Below are 12,160 nucleotides of genomic sequence, written 5' to 3'. Positions count from 1 at the left end.
CCATCTATTACTTAGTATCCCTACACTAAGGGAATTCCAGGGACATTTAATTACCTTCTGCATTTTTTTGAGGGTTTAAATGTGAAAGTGAGATGGGAAGACAGACAGCTGAGAAGAGCAACCATAAAAGAAGAGGCAAGCTAAATGCAATAAACCTAATCTTGAACACAAATGCACACAGCTGTGCAGTCCTCAGGCACCAGAGAACCTGTCTAAATGTAATGCAATATTAAAGAAAAACATCCATGGTCTCTGGGAAAAACTTCTCCATTTCTTCCTTTGCTTTCTTACATAGAGAAATCTTAGATCACAAGACATAGGATGCATTAAGAAGTGCTTCCTCTGTTTGAATGATCCCTCAGCCCTGAAAGCCCAGGTGAAAAAAAGAAAAACAACAGGATTCCTATTTTTCATTCCAACTGTTACCTTATACTGAGTTATTTCTGTGGCATACAATAATTTAGGATAATAATTGGACAAGTTTTGACAACTTTTTAGAAACTTTAAACAATGTCTGCAATACCTATATTAGTAACATATATCCATACAAATATAACCTAAAAAGGTCTATCATCACTTATTTGACAGTGCTTCTCACATAATTTAATATACCAAATAAACCTAATTAGTTTAACATCTCTCGTTTACAAGGTGAAACGTAAATCCTTTGAGATTTTCCAGGGGCCCTCTTGAAAATCTCAAAGTTACCCTGAGGTCAAAAGACACCATTTACAAGGTGATTCTTCAAAGTTGTCAAAAACATCAAAAGGTGTGAACATTTGACTAAATAGGATCACCAATTATTATGAAATAACATTTAATTATTTAACCAAAATGACAATAGAAGATTTTATAAATAAATACAGAAGGTTACATAGTTGTGAACAAAACTTAGCTCTTACAGTATTGAGAAGACTGGGCTTCCATACGTAATCAAAAACCTGATTTAAAAAAAAAAAACAAAAAACCTTGAAGCACAGTAAATTAATTGGTAAGACACAAAATCTTTGCTGTCCAGGCAGATTACTTACAAGGTAAAGAAAAACCTTTGTTTATAATTTATTAAGAGCAGACCAATAACCTAATAAAACTTTGTCCTTTTAATAGAGAGAAAACCAAACCCTAATTTTGCAAGTGTACTTTTGATATTAAAGCTGATTTTTATAAAAACTTGAATTAATCCATTCCAATCTTAGCAAGCTTTACCTCACATAAAATTCCTTTCCCAAGATTCCTTTTCCACAAAAGTTCTAAAACTTTTTTGTGTCCGTTCAATTTTTGTCCTATTTTTTTGTCCTCACTCTCATTATGGAGCAATCAATCATTTCACTTTAGGAGAAAATCACTTTTTTCTTTAACAAAAATGTATCTTGATACCTCATACTTTTTCTTACCAAAAACACACCCTACTTGCCTTGCATAGAGATGTTTCTCTTATTATTTCTAGTAGTTTTTTTGTTTGTTTGTTTTTAAAATTTATTTGGCTGTGCCGGGTCTTAGTTGCGGCATGCGAGATCTTTAGTTGCGGCGGCATGTGGGGATCTAGTCCCCTGACCAGGGATTGAATCCAGGCCCCCTTCATTGGGAGCACGAGTCTTAACCACTGGACAACCAGGGAAGTCCCCTACTTCTAGTAATTTTAACTACATACATTAATTAGAATCGTTATCCCTTAGAATCCCTAGTTCCTAGTAAAAACTAAGATGTAAACAACTGTGGACTATCTGTTACACTAGCATTCTGTGGATTGACAAAATTTATAAATACATTTCATAATTTCTAGAAATATATTCTTCCTCATAATAAGCTTTTCACTGAGGCACAAAACATGTTTACTAGTAGGTCTAAATATATTTAGTCCCTCTGTAAAAGGAAGCCAGTAATGGATAAACCTATGTTCAGTAATTAATGTTTCAGTCTCTTATTTGGAAATGATCTAGATATTCAATGAATGTTCATCATTTAACTTATTTCAGTATAACTTTAAGGCATCAAGTTGTCAAAAAACTTTTGGAAACTACTTTTAAGTAGACATACTATAAAGTATAATTATGTTGAAAAATTCTTAGTTATATCTATTTGACTTGTTCTTATGTTTAGATTACTCATAAAAATTTCGTTAAGAGATTAAACACCTAACTATCCTGTTATCTTTCTTGCTGACAAATTGTTCAACAGAGATAATGTGAGCTTATCTGACTTTTAGTAAACCTAGGTAGAATAAAAGTCGCATGTCTGCATTATATTTAATGCTGATAAGTCTCAAGATAAGACTGTTCTAATTGAACCAACGAATTTACACTAGCTTTTATTTCTAAAGTTCATCCTAGATTATATCAACTTTAATAGACCTCTTTACAAATAATACACTCGGAGGTGAAAAAAACACACTTATGACAAACATACATAGTCATATATATATATACAGACAGATGCAAAAAGAGATCTTACAGCTTTTGTTTTAAATTTTTAATCATGAGACAGGTATCATAGTAGAAAACTCACTAGTTAATAAAAGAAAAGCTGAATCCAAATGTTTCTGGCAGATGTCATAAATTAAGATTACCGACTCAGATTGCTTAAAATTTTTACTAATATTTTTGAAGTCTTTTAAGAATTTTCATTCATCCAGCTTCCAAATAGCCTTCCTTTTTTTTTTTTTTCCTTCTGATAAGAATTACCTCCTGAAATTTGCATTTCAAAGATGTACAAGTTCCTCAGTTCCTAGAGAAGACTGGGTAGAACATTTACATCTCAAAGGCACAGGGAAGAAATTTAAGTTCTTTCAAGGACTTTTGTTTCCCAAATCCATAGTTTTGCAATACCTGAAAGTCTTTAGAGATGAATGGTAGAGGCTTTGGGATTGGTTAAAAAGGTGGGCTTTGAATTGCTTCTAGAGAGGAACTTCTGTGCTTGTAAAGACTCAATTTACAAGACAAGTATAGTTGTTTTTAATTTCTCAAGTAATTGGGTTGCAACCTGAATGACATCAAAGGTTTGATCCACGCATCCATCTAAATTACCTTCAACTTGCTGTTTTAGATCAGGGAGAAAAGCTTCAACTAAGATGGAAATCAAAAGATTTCTCTGGGGCTTCCCTGGTGGCGCAGTGGTTGAGAGTCCGCCTGCCAATGCGGGGGACGCAGGTTCGTGCTCCTGTCCGGGAGGATCCCACATGCCGCGGAGCGGCTGGGCCCGTGAGCCATGGCCGCTGAGCCTGTGCTCCGCAACGGGAGAGGCCACAACAGTGAGAGGCCCACGTACCGCAAAAAAAAAAAAAAGATTTCTCTGTTCTAGATTTAGAGCTGTTTGTCTTTGGAATGTTTTTCTTTCCCTCTGGGTACATAATTTCATCTAGTTTAAGCTAGAAGGCCTAAAACAAAGTTCCTATCAGGCTCTGAATATCAGCTTCCGACCACAGTGCTCTAACACTAATAAAAACAATAAAAGCAAACACTTTCAAATATCTTGTCAGGTTTCAGCTGGTACATACAGTAAATATTACTGGCAGCACTGAACAACCCCATGGCTGCAAGAATTATCCCCAAAGAAGGTGCAAAAGATACCACCCTCCCAAGATCTAGAGCCACACCCAAAGATAGCAAAAGAAAGATTTAGACGATTCCCCTGAGAGCTAGCAACTGTAAGTAGGACCCCAGCTGCAAATGGGGTGCAACTCACATTTCTGTCTGGCCATATTTGGGGGACCCCCAATCTGATGGTTGCCAAACCAAGTCCTCAGGACACAAAAGGAGACAAACAAGGAGACTATACCTGGGAGAGAGAGAGGATCAATAACCAATGGGTCTGGATTTAGAAACAAAGGGACAACATGAAATTTTACCATCACCTCTTGGCTGGGCACTACAGACTGAGATCCCAGAAAGCAGACTCTAGTTAGAATTCTCATCCTTCACTGGCTTCTGCCAGTTTTCCCAAGATTCCATCTGCAGAAGCCTGAGATTTAAAGTTGAGAGTATAGCTCTAGTATCTACCAGAGCTCATCAAGGTTTTTTATTTATTTTAATTTTAGTTTCTCCTGGGCTGTTTAAGGGAATAACTAGTAGCAGTTTACCAGAGAATCCCTCAGAGTCCTGTCAACCCTGGAAGAGTAGATATGGGGGAGTCTGGAAGGCCACTAACTTGGTGGACTTTTGTTTACAGTCTTGAGGTCTTTCAGAGTGAAAGGCAATTCAGAGAGAGGATTTGTAGACTGTTAGCACTCAGGTAAAGGAGGATAGAGGGGAGGAGTAGGGGTCACATCAGTCTTATGGTCTTTTGTTTTCAGTACCTCTTGTGTCTTTAATTTTTATTAGCCCTTTGCAATGAATCTTTCAAGAAGCCATTTTGCAATCTTGAAGACTTTTGGAGGCTTCTGCATGCCAATTAAAATAGGTGCCCCATTCTTGATTTGGGAGCCCTTGCTTTCAAGTGTACTTCCTCAATAAATAATCTTGTCTAATTGGAACATTCACCACAAGGGCCATTGTAATTCTAGGCTGTCTTGAGATATTGCCATTTATGTAGGTATCTAAACCTTCCAGGACCACAGTACTTAGACGTAAACTAAGACTAAGCAGGTGAGCCAGAAGATGGCGTGCTCAATTCTTTGAAAACTGAGGATACCATTTCCTTAAGAATTTGGCCTCTCAGAGCCAAATTAATACGTAAGAGGGATGTGCCACTGGATTGGGGATTTTGTGGTGTTTTACAGTGTGCCTTGTTGCATGAAAATTTTCTTTTTCTTTTTCTTTTTTTTTTTTGCGGTACGCGGGCCTCTCGCTGTTGTGGCCTCTCCCGTTGCAGAGCACAGGCTCCGGACGCGCAGGCTCAGCGGCCATGGCTCACGGGCCCAGCCGCTCCGCGGCATGTGGGATCCTCCCAGACCGGGGCACGAACCCGTGTCCCCTGCATCGGCAGGCGGACTCTCAACCGCTGCGCCACCAGGGAAGCCCCACATGAAAATTTTCTTGAGGTTGGCGGGTAAACTAGTGTCTATTTAACTCATTCTGTGACCAACTTATCCTAGCATTGGAGTCTTAGAAACAGGTGTCCAGTGCTCTAATAGCTTTTAACTGTTTGATCTGTGCCCATCAATTTTATGGCTTTGGAGAGTCCCATTAGCAACAGATCTATTATTCCTTCCACGAGAAGATTTGCTTTTTTATTGAGATAAAATTGACATGCAACATTATATTAAAGTTGTACAACAATGACTCAGTATTTGTTCATATTGAAAAACTATCACCACAATAACTAGTTAATATCCATCACATACATCATTATTTTTTTCTTGGGATAAGAATATTTAAGATATACTCTCTTAGCAACTTTCAAAAATGCAATAGTGTACTATTAACTGTGGTCACCATGCTATACATTTACATCTCTAGGACTTATTTATTTTATAACTGGGAATTTGTACCTTTTGACCCTCTTCACCCATTTTGCACACACACACACACACACCCCATCTTCGGAATTCCATGGCGGACCAGTGGTTAGTACTCAATGCTTCCATGCAGGGGGCCCAGGTTTGGTCCCTGGTCTGGGAACTAAGATCCCACATGCCTCGGCGTAGCCAATAAAATAAAATAAAAAAATAAAGAGCTTGTCACACACACCCCATCTTTTTTATCCATTCTTCCATGGATGGACACTTAGGTTGTTTCCATGTCTTGGCTTCTATAAATAATGCTGCAGTAAACATGGGAGTACATATATCTTTTTGAGTTAGTGTTTTCATTCTCTTCAGATAAATGCCTAGAAATGGAATTACTGGATTATATTGTAGTTCTATTTTTAATTTTTTGAGGAACCTCCATACTGTTCTCCATAGTGACTGCACCAATTTACATTCCCACCAACAGTGCAGGAGAACTCTGTTTTCTCCACATCCTTACCAACACTTGCTATCACTTGTTTTTTTGATAACCATTCTGACAGGTGTGAGGTGTTATCTCACTGTGACTTTCATTTGTATTTCCCTTATGATTAGTGACGTAGAGCACATTTTCACGTACCTGTTGGCCATCTGTATGTCACCTAAGGGCTTTTAATAGTCCAACTTTTGTCTACTTAGATTATGATGTACCATTGATCAAAACTGAATTTCTTATCTTAGTGAATTTCCCCAAGTTCCCCAGCAGTTTATGCTATGGACTTACCTCAAGGTTTTTGTGAATCTCGTAATGGCTGCCATCTTACTTTCTTTAGACTGAGGCGTATCCATTTTTTCCCTTGTTGAAATAAACCCCCCTAATTTAACCAGACTTATTGCTTCTAGCTGCCTCTGCATAGTTCCAGAGACCTGTCAGGACTGCCCAAAGGCATTTCCCTTATAGATGAGTTTGGCCACAAACCCAAATATTGTGGCCCACTAAGTCTCACCATCAAAAAACCTGGAGTCTCTCATACCCCAATTTTCCAAACCATGAAAAACCTGGAGTTGCTCCCACTCCAATTTTTAAAACTGTGAAAAAACTGGAGTCTCTCACACCTTAATTTTCCACCCGAAGTGATCAGGACAAACTCAAAGAGCTCAGAACACAAAATAAGCGGAGCTCGATCTGAGGTAAGCTTACCAGAGATCCCAGAGAGTGGCCAAAGAGGCAGCGAAACAGAAGGATTTCGTGGATTCCGCCTCTTGTGTCTAGGAGCAGTCCCAGAAGTTTCAGAAGCTGTCTTCAGGTCCCGTCTCATTGCCAAAACTTTCAAATGACAACACTAAAACAATTTAGTAACAAGTTTGCTGTCCTCTATTCAAAGGAAGTGCAGAGTATCACAAGCAGTGGAGAGTTCTCCCAAGGGCTGCTGGGCAAGAATGAGTTTCACAGAGCATTACAGGCAAAACAGGGTGTATGGTCAGGTCACTCAAGATGGCTCCTCTCAGGCTTCCCTGGTGGCGCAGTGGTTGAGAGTCCGCCTGCCGATGCAGGGCACACGGGGTCGTGCCCCGGTCCGGGAAGATCCCACATACCGTGGAGCGGCTGGGCCCGTGAGCCATGGCCGCTGAGCCTGTGCGTCCGGAGCCTGTGCTCCACAACGGGAGAGGCCGCGACAGTGAGAGGCCCGCGTACCGCAAAAAAAAAAAAAAAGATATCTCTTCTCTTGCTCTCTGTACATCCTCTGCCCGGCCAGTGCTGGCTTCACCTAAACCCTAAACGCATGACTAACCTTCCTAATACTTACCCCAGGCCCCAGCTGGCGATTGTTCTTATCAAAGGGAGGGGCACGCCCCTCTACTGGTTCCCCTGGTAACTAATGAGCCCACCTGACATCAATTGCCCTTTACCCTCTCCCCCCAGGGAAGATTGTCCTGCCCGCTGTTGCTGCACATGGTGGGGGGTTGCTCCAGCACCTTGCTTCAGAAGTGTAATCTCCCCCATCGATTAAACCATTGATGTTTTGTCGCTGACTGCGGGCTCTTTCTTCGGTCTTGATGCCCAACACAGGGCATGACTGGCTAGGCTAGGAGGTCCTAGTTTCTAGGTAAGGTAAACTAGCTAAAGCTGAGTTAGAGGCTTATGATTGGTGTTAGGTTTCCTTGACAGTGACGTAATTCTCATTAAGTGCAGGCTGACTTAGGTTTAGATGTGTGATGTGGTTCTTGCCACTGGGATAGCCTCCATTTTTGTGGGTCCTGATATAACAATTAACTTTATCAGAGGTCTTGTTATGAAAAGTCAGGAGAGGTTGTGAGATACACAATGAGGAGAGGAGAGGCTGGGAGCTAAAGATACACTTGACACAGGGAAAATGATGTGCACCTGAGGATGCCCCCGGCTTACTCTTCCTATAACTTTGGCTACAGAAAAACTCTCCCATCAAGCTTAGAGCAAAGTAAGAAGTAGGGCCGTAGGTCTGATGGCATCAATGAGCTTAAAGGGGTGATAGGTAAGATGAACTGAAGAGAAGAGAAAAGAAATAAATATAAACAAATGTCTGTCAGTCTGGAAGTAGAGTAATAAATATAAACAAATGTCTGTCAATCTGGAAGTAGAGTGTCAGTCCCTGCTTAGCCCTTTTTTTTTTTTTTTTTTTTTTTTTTGCTGTACGCGGGCCTCTCACTGTTGTGACCTCTCCCGTTGCGGAGCACAGGCTCCGGACGCGCAGGCTCAGCGGCCATGGCTCACGGGCCCAGCCGTTCCGCGGAATGTGGGATCTTCCCGGACCGGGTCACGACCCCGTGTCCCCTGCATCGGCAGGCGGACTCTCAACCACTGCGCCACCAGGGAAGCCCAAAGTTTTTGTGCTGTTTTATTTATAGTGAGTAGGTTATTATAGGGAAGTTCTATATTTAAAACGTTTCTCTCATGTAAGAGAATACTTAAAAATAGTGAGTTAAATTATTAGTCTCTTTAATACTGATGTAGAAACTGAGGGATGTGATTAAGATTCCTAATCCCTGTGTTTTCAAAATATGACTGTTATACAAAAACATTTTGTCTCCTTTACATATAAGCTTAAAAAAGAGTATGAATCTCTAAAAGCCATGTTCAAATATAATAAAAATGATAGAATAATTTAATGATGTCCCCTTAAATGTAGTAAACTATTCAGAAACACTTATAAAGGAGATTGTTTTGTTTTGTCCCCAGTAGTTTAAATAAGTTTACAAAGTCATATGCACTCCACTGGAAAATATGGTAATTTGTTTTTATTGTAAATTATGTTACCTCAAACAGCTGTTATTTTAATAGTAACTGGTTATCCTAGAATTTTTAATTTAAGGAACAAAATGAGACAATTATAGAAATCATCCAGAATCAAACCACAATTACCTAAACTACTTAGCTAACTACCTATCCTGATAATAGACTTAAATTTTCACTTTAATTGGGTAGTAAGGGCTAGACTCTCAGTTTTGTTTAAAAAGAAAGTACATGAATGAAAACATCACACAGTGGCATTTGCAAATAGGCATTACAAAATATATAAAACCATATGTTCTGCATTTAATTTATTTCACAAAAGAGTAGAATTTTTAATGTGTTCTATTGTCACATTTACTTGTAGTTTTCTGCTAATCTTGGGAGAGCCTCTTTAAAAGACTACAAAGTATAATGAGGTGCATCTTGAGCTGTATTTAAAGGGAAATTAATTCTCTGGAATCTGTATTTGTCTTTGAAAATGACAACAGACTTGTCTCTGTAAATGACAACAGACTTGTCTCAAGTGTGAAATCATAAACTTAAAAGTTAAAAGGTCTCTGGGGTGCAAGAGCTAGCAGTTGTCTCTGGATGAGGAGACCACTGACAATGCCAGCAGATGACAACCCTCAATACAGACGTTGTTGTGTGTGTCCACGTGAAATTTATGGAGAGATATTTTAATTCTCTTCTTCTATGGTTGACATGGTTTGTCTTCTAGAAGAGAAGCAATTGATATCAGTATGTAACTCAAGCCTCTAGGATGTGATTACATACTTAAGGCATGAAGCATTAGCAATGCTTTCAACAGTCCCCATGGACTAGCTTAGGCCCTTGTAACTGATCAACAGGGGTAACTGTCTTGGTTATAATCCTCACATTACATTCCAGAGGGAAGTCATCACTGAACCCTTAGTTTAGAAAGTTATATTATTTGTGTCCACAGTGAAGACCTATACTAATCTTAACTGGCCAACTGTATACAGATGTGTCATCTAAAATAGTTAGCCTGGGAGGGTAAAAATGTATCTTGGTCTCACAATTCATCCAGCAACAGCTGACAATTTGGCAGCAATCTATGTTATGCTAAGATTTCCTAATATCCCTCCTTGTATTGTTTCATAGGAGGCTGCTTGAGGAATCACATGATGGTGAAAAGCATGCTTTGCAGAATAAGTTATTAAAACAATCATAGGGTATATGTCTGTCACTTAAAAAGAATCTTGACGCTGTTATTTCTGTGTGTATATAGAGGAATATGGGAGAAAAAAGGTCAATGCCTGGGTAAAAATTTCATAGACAACTGAAAATCTTTGTTTCCATGTGTTTAAAATACATGCTTTTTCTCCTGGTGAAAGGGTATCACAGATTACCTTTGCATATTTTCAAACAACTGATGTATATTTCAGAAATGTATCATTTACAGCTTCTCCTAATAAGGAAAGATAAATCTGGAGCAATCTAATAAGCACAGAGAATTAAATAACTTGATGCCATATGCAGCAATTTATAGTCTGTCTTTGCATAGTTTCAGTCTTTTCTCTTTACTGGATCTGCCTGTGGAAATATGTTAATCTGACTGTCAACATCATGTGTTTTTTTTGAGTCACTGATTATTGAATGCTGATGTGAGCATTTTGTTACTGTGTTTTCCTGCTAATCATACCAGTGATTCAATGTTTCACTGTTTCCAACTGTGATTTCTTCATCCTTGGCTAAGCTGCCTAGTATTTATTCAACTGCCCTCTTTCAATACACCTAAAAAGTATCACTATAATATTTTAAGAACTCAATTCATGTCACATAAATATTAGTGTGGAAAAAAAAAAGAATATGGCACTGATAGCTGTGAACAAATTTTATCTCAAGCTTCACAAATTGGTACCCCAAGCTTGCTCATTTCAACTATATTTTACTGTCAGAATTAGTTTATTCTTCTATCTAGGTCATGAGCTTACATCATTATCATAGCTGAGTTTCATTCTAATCAACAGTTATTACTGCATCATTAATATTGAAATCAGAGTATTCAAAGCAGCAAGGAACTCTCCAAACACTAAGGGACACAACAATATGCAGGTATCCCAAGAAGATCAAGAACCCCATATTAATCAGGTTGCATTCATTCAGACCACTCATTGCTCTACCCACACTGTGTGGTACATGAACTAGAGAAAAAGGAAAAGAAACAAAAATTTAAAAAAATAGAAAGAAAAGAAAAGACGTTTCTGAAAGCTAAATAAGTAAATGGTTAACATTCATTTAGTGTTTAATATATGCCAGAAATGTTCTATGTGCTTTATATGAATTGACTCATTTAATTCTCATCACAACCCAAGAAGTAGGTTGCAATTATTTCCCTCACATAACTAATGAAGAAATTGAGGCCTAAGGGGGCTACTTAATTACTCAAAGATGACAAAACTAATAGGTACGAGAGATGGATTTTGAACCCAGGCAGTCTGACTCCAGAACCTAAAATCTTCACCACTAAGTTATATTGCCTTTCCAATATGATCTGAAAATATAATAATAGCTGATGTGCTCACATAAATATTGATTTACATCTTCTTAAATAAGAATTCTGGAAAAGTCCTCAATTGGAAAAGAGTCACCTTTTCATCATGAGAAGGTTTTATACTATCATTTTACATTTATCAGGTAAATAAATGTAAACAAAAATACATTGGCCTTATATTTCCTTAACTTCCACAGTGCCTTCTTCTATGACGATTTTTTCCCCTAGATTTTTTCCTCTTACAGTTTAATCACATTTATTCTCTAAATTAGAAAGCATATCCAAAACTTTGTAGAATTGGCAATATGGAGTCATGGTTAGAGACTGAATTTGGAATTTCAAAACACCATTTTCAAATCTCCAGTCCAATACTCAGTGGCAGTAGAACCTCAGGCAAAGTTGTTGCTATTACTTAATTTCTAAGCCCTTACTCTTCACCTGCCAAATCAGAACTTTGAATAGTACATTATTAATATTTGCATTTTTACCTCATGATGATATGAGATTTAAATGAGATAATGCATATAGAACAACTTGGCTCAGCACCTGGCACAGAGAAAGTGAAATGCAACTACTTCCACTTTTGAGTGAAGGATATAAAGTTTGATGTTAAATACAGAATTTATTTGCCTTTGTTTTCTGTTTGTGAGTCTACAGGTCTGCCAAGTAGATTACTTTGAGCATAAAATCTTTCACTTATTCTCAGCACAGCATAAAAAATAACATTAATAACAAAATGTGTGCTTATAATAAGAATTATAAAGATGCAAAGGAGAAAAATATCATGCATTTTAAAGTTATGAGTAGAGTTGGAAAAAAATCCAATATCTTCATTTTAACTAAATTTTTATTAGAAAAGATATTCATGCCAGGTTTTATGTGAAGTCTTTGTAGGAAATAGGTTAAGGAGCTTTTGTGCTTGAAAATTTTATATACACGGGGCTGAATAAAGCTTTGAGAATAATTAAAGGAGAATCTGCTCAGTGAAGCA

This window comes from Mesoplodon bidens (genome assembly GCF_964165515.1).
Source record: "Mesoplodon bidens genome assembly, chromosome: 9".
Lineage (NCBI taxonomy): Eukaryota > Metazoa > Chordata > Mammalia > Artiodactyla > Ziphiidae > Mesoplodon > Mesoplodon bidens.
The sequence above is the reverse complement of the archived record's forward strand: the minus strand, read 5'-3'. Positions refer to the sequence as shown.